This window comes from Arachis stenosperma, chromosome 2 (assembly GCF_014773155.1).
Source record: "Arachis stenosperma cultivar V10309 chromosome 2, arast.V10309.gnm1.PFL2, whole genome shotgun sequence".
NCBI classification, from domain to species: Eukaryota; Viridiplantae; Streptophyta; class Magnoliopsida; order Fabales; family Fabaceae; genus Arachis; species Arachis stenosperma.
Genome location: NC_080378.1, coordinates 112,837,066 through 112,848,709, shown reverse-complemented (window position 1 = coordinate 112,848,709; position 11,644 = coordinate 112,837,066). Strand labels below are relative to the sequence as shown.

At 38.7% G+C, this 11,644-nt stretch overlaps 1 non-coding gene across 1 annotated transcript; it reads left to right on the top strand.

Moving 5' to 3' along the window:
* The first annotated feature begins 219 nt into the window (after nucleotides 1-219).
* Nucleotides 220-327, top strand: LOC130964322 (small nucleolar RNA R71). Its single transcript, XR_009080422.1, has one exon. It is a non-coding gene; the product is annotated as a small nucleolar RNA R71 (small nucleolar RNA).
* Nucleotides 328-11,644: the final 11,317 nt, after the last annotated feature.

Below are 11,644 nucleotides of genomic sequence, written 5' to 3'. Positions count from 1 at the left end.
GTCAATCTCAAGAACTCCTTTCTTCTGACTAGTCCCATTGTTCATAGGATTCCTTTCAGAAGTGTACATGAATTGGTTATTTGCAACCATTTCAATCAATTCTTGAGCTTCTGCAGGCGTCTTCTTCAGATGAAGAGATCCTCCAGCAGAGCTATCCAAGGACATCTTAGATAGTTCAGAGAGACCATCATAGAAAATGCCTATGATGCTCCATTCAGAAAGCATGTCTGAAGGACATCTTCTGATTAATTGTTTGTATCTTTCCCAAGCTTCATAGAGGGATTCTCCATCCTTCTGTCTGAAGGTTTGGACTTCCACTCTAAGCTTACTCCATCTTTGTGGTGGAAAGAACTTTGCCAAGAAGGCATTGACTAGCTTTTCCCAAGAGTCCAGGCTTTCTTTAGGTTGAGAATCCAACCATATTCTAGCTCTGTCTCTTACAGCAAAAGGGAATAGCATCAGTCTGTAGACCTCAGGGTTAACCCCATTAGTCTTGACTGTGTCACAGATTTGCAAGAATCCAGCTAAAAACTGATGAGGATCTTCCATTGGAAGTCCATGGAACTTGCAATTCTGTTGCATTAGAGAAACTAATTGAGGTTTAAGCTCAAAGTTGTTTGCTCCAATGGCAGGGATAGAGATGCTTCTCCCATAGAAATCAGGAGTAGGTGCAGTAAAGTCACCCAGCACCTTCCTTGCATTGTTGGCATTGTTGTTGTTTTCGGCTGCCATGGGTTCTTCTTCTTTGAAGAATTCGGTCAGGTCCTCTAAAGAGAGTTGTGCTTTGGCTTCTCTTAGCTTTCTCTTCAAGGTCCTTTCGGGTTCAGGATCAGCTTCAACAAGAATGCCTTTGTCTCTGCTCCTGCTCATATGAAAGAGAAGAGAAAAAGAAAATGTGGAATCCTCTATGTCACAGTATAGAGATTCCTTGAAATGTCAGAGGAGAAGAGAAATAGAAAGAAGAAGGAGAAGGAGAATTCGAACTTTAATTAGATAAGGTTAGAATTGTGCATTTAGAAGGAGTGGTACTCCATAAATAGAAGGATGTGGGAAGGAGGGAAGAGGATTTTCGAAAATTCAATTAAAAGATTTTGAAAACATTTTGAAAATTTGATTGACAATTTTTCGAAAATTGAAAGTGAAAAGAAATCAAGTGATTTTTGAAAAAGATTTTGAAATTAGAAATTAAAAAGATTTGATTGAAAACTATTTTGAAAAAGATGTGGTTAAGAAGATATGATTGGTTTTAAAAAGATGTAATTGAAAAGATATGATTTGAAAACAATTTTAAAAGATATGATTTGAAAACAATTTGAAAAGATATGATTTGAAAACAATTTGAAAAGATATGATTTTAAAAACTAATGACTTGCCTAACAAGAAAAGATATGATTCAAACATAAAACCTTCCTTAATAGAAAAGGCAAAAAAATGTTCAATCAAATCATTAATTATTAGTAAGTATCTTTGAAAAAGGAAAGAAATTGATTTTGAAAACATTTGATTGAAAAGATATGATTTGAAAAAGATTTGGTTTTGAAAAACTTTGAAAACTTGAAAAAAAATTTGATTTGAAAACAAAATCTTCCTCCTAGCACCATCCTGGCGTTAAACGCCCAGAATGCTACCTCTTTGGGCGTTAAACGCCCAACCAGGTGCCCTGGCTGGCGTTTAAACGCCAGTCTGCCTTCTTCACTGGGCATTTTTGAATGCTCAGCTTTTTCTGTATAATTCCTCTGCAGTGTGTTCTGAATCTTCAATCCCTTGTATCATTGACTTGAAAAGACACAAATTACATATATTTTTGGATTTTTAATAATTAAAATGCAACAAGAATCAAATAACAATGCATACAAGACACCAAACTTAGCAGTTTGTATACTACTGACACTAATGAACTGAAAATGCATATGAGACACACAAAATATTCAAGTCAATAGAATTCAAAGATCAGAGCAAGTGAATCATCAAGAACATCTTGAAGATCACTAAGACATATGAATGCATGCAATTGACACCAAACTTAGGATGAGACACTAGACTCAAACAAGAAATATTTTTGAATTTTATGATTTTGCAATTTTTTTGTGTTTTTCGAAAATTAAGTGGGAAAAGGTATCAAAATTCTTAATGAGAATTCCAGGAATCAGTGCAATGCTAGTCTAAGACTCCGGTCCAGGAATTAGACATGGCTTCACAGCCAGCCAAGCTTTCAAAGAAAGCTTCGGTCCAAAACACTAGACATGACCAAAGGTCAGCCAAGCCTTAGTAAATCACTGCTCCAAAAGCAAGATTGATACGAAATCAACAAGCTCTTGTGGTGATAAGTTGAAACCTCGGTCCAATCAGATTAGACATGGCTTCTCAGCCAGCCAGATTTCAACAAATCATCATGAAACTCTAGAATTCATCTTCAAGAATTTCGAAAAAAAAAATACCTAATCTAAGCAACAAGATGAACCGTCAGTTGTCCAGCCTGAACAATCCCGGGCAATAACACCAAAAATTTGATGTTGTTGCCGGATCTTGGCACTGATGTTACCAAAAGCTTGCTCAAAACATGAACAATCCCCGGCAACGGCGCCAAAAACTTGGTGCGCGAAATTGTGAACTATACTTTTTCACAACTCTCATAATCCCTGGTAATGGCTCCAAAAACGTGGTAGCCTAATACCATGGCATTACACAACTTCGCACAACTAACCAGCAAGTGCACTGGGTCGTCCAAGTAATAAACCTTACGTGAGTAAGGGTCGATCCCACGGAGATTGTTAGTATTGAAGCAAGCTATGGTCATCTTGTAAATCTTAGTCAGGCAAACTCAGATATATATGGTGATGAACAAAAATAACATAAAAGATAAAGATAGTGATACTTATGTAATTCATTGGTAGGAACTTCAGATAAGCGCATGAAGATGCCTTCCCTTCCGTCTCTCTGCTTTCCTACTGTCTTCATCCAACCCTTCTTACTCCTTTCCATGGCAAGCTCGTGTAGGGTTTCACTGTTGTTAGCAGCTACCTCCCATCCTCTCAGTGAAAGCGATTGCATATGTCCTGTCACGGCATAGCGGAATTCAGCTGTCGGTTCTCGTTCAGGCCGGAATAATATCCATTGATACTTTTGCGTCTGTCACTAACGCCCTAGCCTGCTAGGAGTTTGAAGCACGTCACAGTCATTCAGTCATTGAATCCTACTCAGAATACCACAGACAAGGTTAGACCTTCCGGATTCTCTTGAATGCTGCCATCAAGTCCTGCCTATACCACGAAGATTCCTTTTAGAGAATCCAAGAGATATTCACTAAGCCTCGGATGCTTGTAGAACAAGAATGGTTGTCAGTCACCTTGTTCATGGGTGAGAATGGTGATGGGCGTCAATCATCACCTTCATCATGTTGAAGAACAAGTGATATCTTGGATAAAGAACAAGTGGAATTTGAATGGAAGAACAATAGTAATTGCATTAATACTCGAGGTACAGCAGAGCTCCACACCTTAATCTATGGTGTGTAGAAACTCCACCGTTGAAAATACATAAGCATAAGGTCTAGGCATGGCCGAATGGCCAGCCTCCCAATGATCTAAGAACTAAAATGTCCAAAGATGATCTAGAGATCTAAAAGTGATCAAAAGATTTCTATACAATAGTAAAAGGTCCTACTTATAAGAAACTAGTAGCCTAGGGTGTACAGAAATGAGTAAATGACATAAAAATCCTCTTCCGGGCCCACTTGGTGTGTGCTTGGGCTGAGCAATGAAGCAATTTCGTGTAGAGACTCTTCTTGGAGTTAAACGCCAGCTTTGGTGCCAGTTTGGGCGTTTAACTCCCATTTGGGTGCCAGTTCCAGCGTTTAACGCTGGGATTTCTTGAGGTGACTTTGAACGCCGGTTTGGGCCATCAAATCTTGGGCAAATTATGGACTATTATATATTGCTGGAAAGCCCAGGATGTCTACTTTCCAACGCCGTTGAGAGCGCGCCAATTGGGCTTCTGTAGCTCCAGAAAATCTGCTTTGAATGCAGGGAGGTCAGAATCCAACAGCATCTGCAGTCCTTTTTGGTCTCAGAATCAGATTTTTGCTCAGGTCCCTCAATTTCAGCCAGAAAATACCTGAAATCACAGAAAAACACACAAACTCATAGTAAAGTCCAGAAAAGTGAATTTTAATTAAAAACTAATAAAAATATACTAAAAACTAACTATATCATATCAAAAACATACTAAAAACAATGCCAAAAAGTATACAAATTATCCGCTCATCAGGCAACCAAGGAAAATTCACATCAAAGGATCCAAATGGATTTGGATACCTAAGGTTAGCTAAAGAACATGCAGGTTTGCCTTGCATCCAAGAAGAAAATGGAAATGTGGTATCTTGATAGTGGATGTTCAAGGCATATGACCGGAAGGGATACGTTCTTCATTAAACTCAACAAATATAATGGAGGATTTGTCACTTTTGGAGATAATGGTAAAGGTAAAATAATTGCCATTGGTAAGGTTGGCAAAGATTTTTCAACTTGCATTGATAGTGTCTTCTTAGTTGATGGGCTAAAGCATAATCTATTGAGCATAAGTCAATTGTGTGACCTAGGGTATGCCGTAACCTTTAGGAAATCTGATTGTAGAGTCATAAATGAGAAAACATGGGTTGTTCTATTTGTTGCCAAAAGAAGTGACAATGTGTATGGTATCACTCTAGATGATCTAAAAGTTCAAAATGTAACTTGTTTCTCTTCAATGGAATCTAAAAAATGGATGTGGCATAAGAGGTTAGGACATGCTAGCATGTTCCAAATCTCTAAGCTTGTAAAGAGAAACTTAGTTAGAGGTCTTCCTAATATAAAATTTGATAAGGATATCACTTGTGATGCTTGTCAAATGGGAAAGCAAATTAAAACCTCTTTCAAACCTAAGGAAGATGTCTCTACTAAGAAACCATTGGAGTTGTTACATCTTGATCTGTTTGGACCAACTAGGACTCAAAGTCTTGGAGGAAAGAGTTATGGCATGGTAATTGTGGATGACTATACTAGATTTGGCTGGGTGTTCTTTCTTGCTCATAAACATGAAGCTTTTTCAGTTTTTGAGAAATTCAGCAAAAAGGTTCAAAATGAAAAAGGTTTAAAAATTGTTTCAATTAGAAGTGATCATGGTAAAGAATTTGAAAATCAATTTTTTGAATCTTTTTGTGATGAACAAGGCATATCACATAACTTCTCTTGTCCAAGAATACCTCAACAAAATGGTGTTGTGGAAAGAAGAAACAAAAGTTTGCAAGAAATGGCTAGAGCTATGTTATGTGAATATGAAATCCCCAAGTTCTTATGGGCTGAAGCTGTGAATACAGCTTGCTATGTTTTAAATAGAACCATTATTAGAAAGTTTTTGAAGAAAACCCCATATGAACTTTGGAAAGGGCATCCTCCTAATCTTAGCTATTTTCATGTGTTTGGCTGCAAGTGTTTCATTCTGAATATCAAAGAAAATTTGGGAAAATTTGATCCTAAAACACATGAAGGGATTTTTCTTGGTTATTCCACAAATAGCAAGGCCTATAGAGTTTATAACAAGAACTCCAAAACTGTTGAGGAAACCATGCATGTCACATTTTGTGAGTCTAACATTGTTCCTAGTATTTGCATAAATGATAGTCCAGGTTTTGAAGTTGAATTCCCCAAGAACGATGAACCAGTTCAAAATAATTCTGATTCTCATGAAGCTGCACCTGCTAACAACGAAAATTCTGATTCTGCAGGAGACAATTTGGAATTATCTCCTGTTGCTGCAGAAAATACTGATGCAGAAGCCATTGTTGATCAAGAGGAACCTGAATCCTCAAACCAATCAAGAAGACCAAGAGAATGGAGGTTTCTGAAAAATTATCCTGAGAAATTCATAATTGGTGATCCCTCCAAAAATATTTCAACAAGGTCATCCTTGAAAAGAGCTGAATCCAACAACATTGCTCTTTTATCAAAGATTGAACCTCAAAACATCCAAGAAGCTCTTGCAGATCCATCTTGGGTGTTGGCCATGAAGGAGGAATTGTTGCAATTTGAGAAGAATCAGGTCTGGTCATTGGTGCCTTGTCCACATGGAAAGAAAGTCACCGGCACTAAATGGATTTTCAAAAACAAGCTGGGTGAAGATGGATCCATAGTCCGAAACAAAGCTAGATTGGTTGCTCAAGGATATGATCAAGAGGAAGGGATTGATTTTGATGAATCCTTTGCACCTGTAACTCGAATGGAAGCCATTAGACTGCTTCTTGCATATGCTGCTCATTGTGGTTTCAAGTTGTTCCAAATGGACGTAAAGTGTGCTTTCCTCAATGGCATAATAGATAGAGAGGTTTATGTGGATCAACCACCTGGGTTTGAAAACAAAACTTTTCCTAATCATGTTTTCAAACTAGCTAAAGCCTTATATGGTTTAAGACAAGCTCCTAGGGCTTGGTATGAGAGACTTAGCTTCTTTTTATTGAAAAATAACTTTCAAAGAGGAGCCACTGACACCACTTTATTTATTAGAAATTATCATGATCATTTTATTCTTGTACAAGTTTATGTTGATGATATTATATTTGGTTCGGCTAATGAGGATTTGTGTGCAGATTTTGCTAAGCTTATGACCAATGAATTCGATATGAGCATGATGGGAGAACTCAATTTCTTCCTAGGTTTGCAAATCAAGCAAACTGCAGAAGGCATATTCATCCATCAAGAAAAATATGCAAAGGAACTTGTCAAGAAGTTTGGGCTGGACTGTGCTAAGCCTATGGGAACCCCCATGCATCCTAACATCAAGCTTGATAAAGATGAACATGGTAAAGATGTTGATGAGACACGCTATAGAGGGATGATTGGATCCTTGATGTATCTAACCTCCTCAAGGCCTGATATTATCCAAAGTGTTGGAGTTTGCTCCCGGTTTCAATCACAGCCTAAGGAATCTCATCTCTCAGCTGTCAAAAGGATCATCCGATATGTGCTTGGTACCACTAACTATGGTTTATGGCTTCCTAAGACTGACTCTTTTCAATTAGTGGGTTTCTGTAATGCAGATTTTGCTGGGGATAGGATTGATAGAAGAAGCACAAGTGGCATGTGCTGCTTTCTTGGGAAATCCCTCATTGTTTGGTCTAACAAGAAGCAAGCTACTGTGGCACTTTCAACAGCCGAAGCTGAGTATATTGCAGCCTCTTCTTGTTGTTCTCAATTATTATGGCTGAAAACTCAACTAGCTGATTATAAACTGAATGTCTCAAATATTCCATTATTTTGTGACAACATGAGTGCTATTAACATTTCCAAAAATCCTGTTTTGCACTCAAGAACAAAGCACATTGAAGTTCGTTTTCATTCTATTAGAGAACATGTGCAAAATGGAAATTTAGATATCCAGTTTGTTAATTCTGAAGGTCAGCTAGCAGATATTTTCACCAAACCATTGATAGAAGAGAGGTTCTGTAAGCTGCGAACTGAATTGGGCATTCTTGCTTCATCTCTGTTTTCTTAATTTTTCTGATAAAGAGATCTTTTGTGTTTTGTCTCATAAATCGCGGTGAGATTATTTGGCAGATGATGAGTAAACTTCATTAATTTACTATGGAGCTAATGGATTCTAATCTGACCATGATGAAATATGGACACCATGTGCTGAAACAGTCTTTAGAACTATGGGCTTTTTCTTTATTGAAAACTGTGGGGTTCCTTCAATTTTTTTTTGAAAAAAATTTTGTTTAAGCTTTTCTGAAAAGTGGGCTTTCGAAATGTTTGGGTTTTTCTTCAACTTCATTCTTTTGAACCTAATTCAATTTTTTTTGGACCTCTGAACTTACTTCAATTTTTTTTTGTCTAAATTTTTTTTAAAAAAAATTTGCATTTCATGCATTAGGGCTTCATTTTTGAAATTGCATTTGTTTGCTTTTCAAATGTACGAAGGTACAGCTGTAACTTTCAAAACGTTTTCCAAGATTAGATTTTTATCTTTTCAAGGTGCAACCTTTACACTTCTCAAGCCTATAATAACTCCCCACTACATGCACTCATTCACACTACTATATCCACTCCTTCATCTTCTTCAACCTGTGCTCTATAAAATGGCTCGAAAGAAAAGAGCTGCTCGCAGAGGCTCTCACAGTGGCACCCACCGTTCTGATCACACACACTCATCTCCCTCTCATTCCTCACCATCTCCACCACCAAACCCTTCTCCTGACATGGCCCGCACTAAAACCACCGCTCGCCGACCTGGCGTTGCTCCTCGTCCTTCACCTCCTCCTCCTCCACCTACATCTCAACCCAGCTCCTCCAAACCCAGCTCCTCCAGAGGAAAGAGGCCTCTTCAAGAAGACGAAGAGACAACCCACACTCAGAATCGCCATACTCGCGGTACAGTCATTGACCTCCCTCTTCGTTCTGTGTCTGAACCTAAGCTGTCAAACCCCATTGCCTACAAATCTTTCTATGCTGATTTTCCCCATGAGTCTTTTGATCGTCGCCGTTTCCAATCTCTCATGAACTATTTGTTTTTCTGCAAAGATGTTTACGAGTGTAAACTCTGTCCCCCGAAGCTTGTCAATCTTGACAAACTCTGTAGGAAAGGCCTGAACTTTACCCCATTGTTTGCATATCAAGGTTGGACATCCATACTGTCCATCAAAGAGAAAGTTTACCCTGATTTGGTAAAACAGTTCTATAGCAATATGTCCTACAAAGAAGGGAGAATCGCCTCTTTTGTTAAAGGCAAAGTGATCATTCTTGACAAATATCACCTAGGCAAAGCCCTAGATTACCAGGACCGAGGCCCTGATGTCTACACCTCTGGTAAGTGGGACGATACGCTCAATGTTTCATATTTTGATGCCCTAAGCACTGTCTGCATCAATATCCCTCTCTTAGAAGGTAACACTCCTACTCACAAGTCTCTTGGTCCAGTCCGTGCCCAGCTGCACAGGATTGTTAACCATGTCATCTTGCCTCAGAGCGGTTCTTTTCAACGCGTCTCATTTTGTGACACACTGGTTTTGTATGCATTGCTTTCAAAATCTCCTATTTCTTTTGCTTACTTGCTCATGAGACACATGCATGCGTGTATCAGTATCAAAAATGCTTTACCCTATGGCATGCTTCTTACAAAAATTTTTCAATATTACAATGTTGATTTTGGGGCTGAAATTGCTAAAGAGTGTAACTCATATATCAAAGGGGGTGGTGCAGTAAAGAAAACAGCTCCTAGGCGTCGCCAAACTGATGACAGCACTGATGTTCCCTCTGTTGATGAGGATCCTCTGATTCCCCCTTCCACATCCACTACAGTCAGGACCATGACACGCATTCTGAAGAATGTCCTTGAAGAATTCCTCAATCTGACAGATCTTCTTCTCCATCATGGTGCTGAGCGCAAAAGGAATCAAGTTTTAGAGGAAAATGCTCTCAAAAAGACTAAGGGCGGGATTCGAATTCTGAGAGACTTTGTGGAGGACATCGAGGTTGGCCTCACAACTTCTGACAATGAGGGGGAGGATGACGGAACCTCTGATGAATCCAACTCTGATGCCTAGCTACTTGTTATCTCATCTGCGACTATGACTTGTTTTGTTTTGAACTTGTTTTTTTTTTTGGATGACTGTAACAGACTTAAACTACTCTACTACTTGCACTCTATGCACCAGCCACTAACAAATTTTGTGCAGGTTTTTCCTTTCCTCCCTTGATGACAAAAGGGGGAGAAAAGAAAGGGAATGTTAGTTTTAGCTTAGGGATTAATAGTGATAGTTAAGAACAATGATGCTTTGTGCTGCTAAGTAACTTGTTTATCCTGTGTGGTGCTTTGTGTTAATTGCTCTGTGCTTTCATTACTGTGATATATAGTTTAGAAATATTGGTTTTGGCTGTTCTTAAGTTTTGGTTCAGGAAAAGATGTAAGCCATGATCAAGGGGGGAGTAATGCTAGCATTCAGGGGGAGCAACTCAAAATCAGAATGTCATCAAAGGGAAGTGTTCTTAACTCAGTTAAATTTTTTAAATTTCCCTATTTTATCATGTTTGTCATCAAGGGGGAGATTGTTGAGTCTAGTTTGATTTTGGGTTAAGTGATGATGACAAATATTTAATTGGGTTGAAAGCCCAATATTGTTTAATGTGAGTGTTAGTAATGCAGGCCCAATGTCCAAGCCCATATTGCTTCATTCCAAGCCTAGCAAATGTTTCAGCTGATGTAAAAGAGCCAAAGCTCTTCCTCATAGCAACGTTCAAAATGTTGTATGCTATACTAAAAGCTATAGGAAGCCAGCTGGAAAAACAAAAGGACAAGTGTTGGTGAAATAAAGCAAGAAGGACAGCTGGTACACTCTCATCACTCCAAGACACAAGGACACCCCACTAGTCCAAGGACAATAGCAGAAGCAACACTTTGTTGGTGGTTGAGCAAAACACAAATATGCAGAAGCAAGGAGCAGCTCCTCGTATGGCAGAGATCATGGAGCAGGAAGAAAACAAAACCAAGGACCACAGAGGTGGTGGACGAGCTCCTCTAGCAGCAGAGGTAGTGGAGTAGGATGAAGAAGGACAGCTTGCTAGCTATGCCAAGCTCCAACGGGCAGCAAGGAAAAGCAAAAAGGATGAAGCTACAATGAAGCCTAGCTGAAGATATATAACAAGCCTCATTCCAACATTTCAAGTTAAGGAAGAGAGCACACACATTCAGAGCACCTTCTCTAACACAGAGCTGGAATCTCTTTCTTCTACTCAAGCTTAATTCTTATTTTATGCTATGGCTGTCTTGAGTTATTTTCTGTTATGAGAAAAAGGCTATTATGTGAGGTTCAAAAGCCAAGAGAGAAAAGGCAAGAGTGATGCAAAATAGCCACTATTTTTCTGATGTAATTTGGGTGAATGAACTAGGATTAGTTTCCCTTGCCAAGTTAGGTTAGCACTTGGTGTGAATTGAATCTGTGTAGATTCCCCTTCCAAGTTGGGATAGCATTTTGGGGTTGCTAAGCTTTGGAGTATAAAGCTTAGGGGTAGATACTAGTTGGATTAGGAATTAATTCAATAGTATTGGTGAATGTAATCTGAGAATTATAGTGGAAATTCCACCATGGTTTGTGGTGGAGACTGGATGTAGGATTCATGGCACTAAGAATCCGAACCAGGATACATGCTGGTCTCTTTCTCCTCTTCTCTGCTCTTTTAATGTTCTGCATATGAGACTATTTCAAATAATCTCCTGCAACTCAAGCAACAGCAAAAACAGAGTTTGAAAATTAAAGTTTTAAGCTAACTTGATTCAACCCCCCCTTCTCAAGTTCAACTAGAACCATCAGTAGTCACCAGAGTGATTGAAAATGTAGCTATACTACACCTATATATAGACACACTCACACACGAGATGCTCGAACTTGGTTTGGGAAATTGTAGAAAAGAATAACAGTAAGAAGAGGAATAATGAATAATAGCCAACAGTAAAGGTTCTTGGTTTTTGGTTTCCTGATTCTGATCTTGTGATAATAGAGTGTGAATTAGAAGTTGTATGAGGAATAGGAGGTAAGCAAATCTCAATACACTAATAGTTATTTGAGTGTGAGCCTAGTCAAGTCCTGTTAAAGAATGAGAAGGACAACCATTAGGAAGTT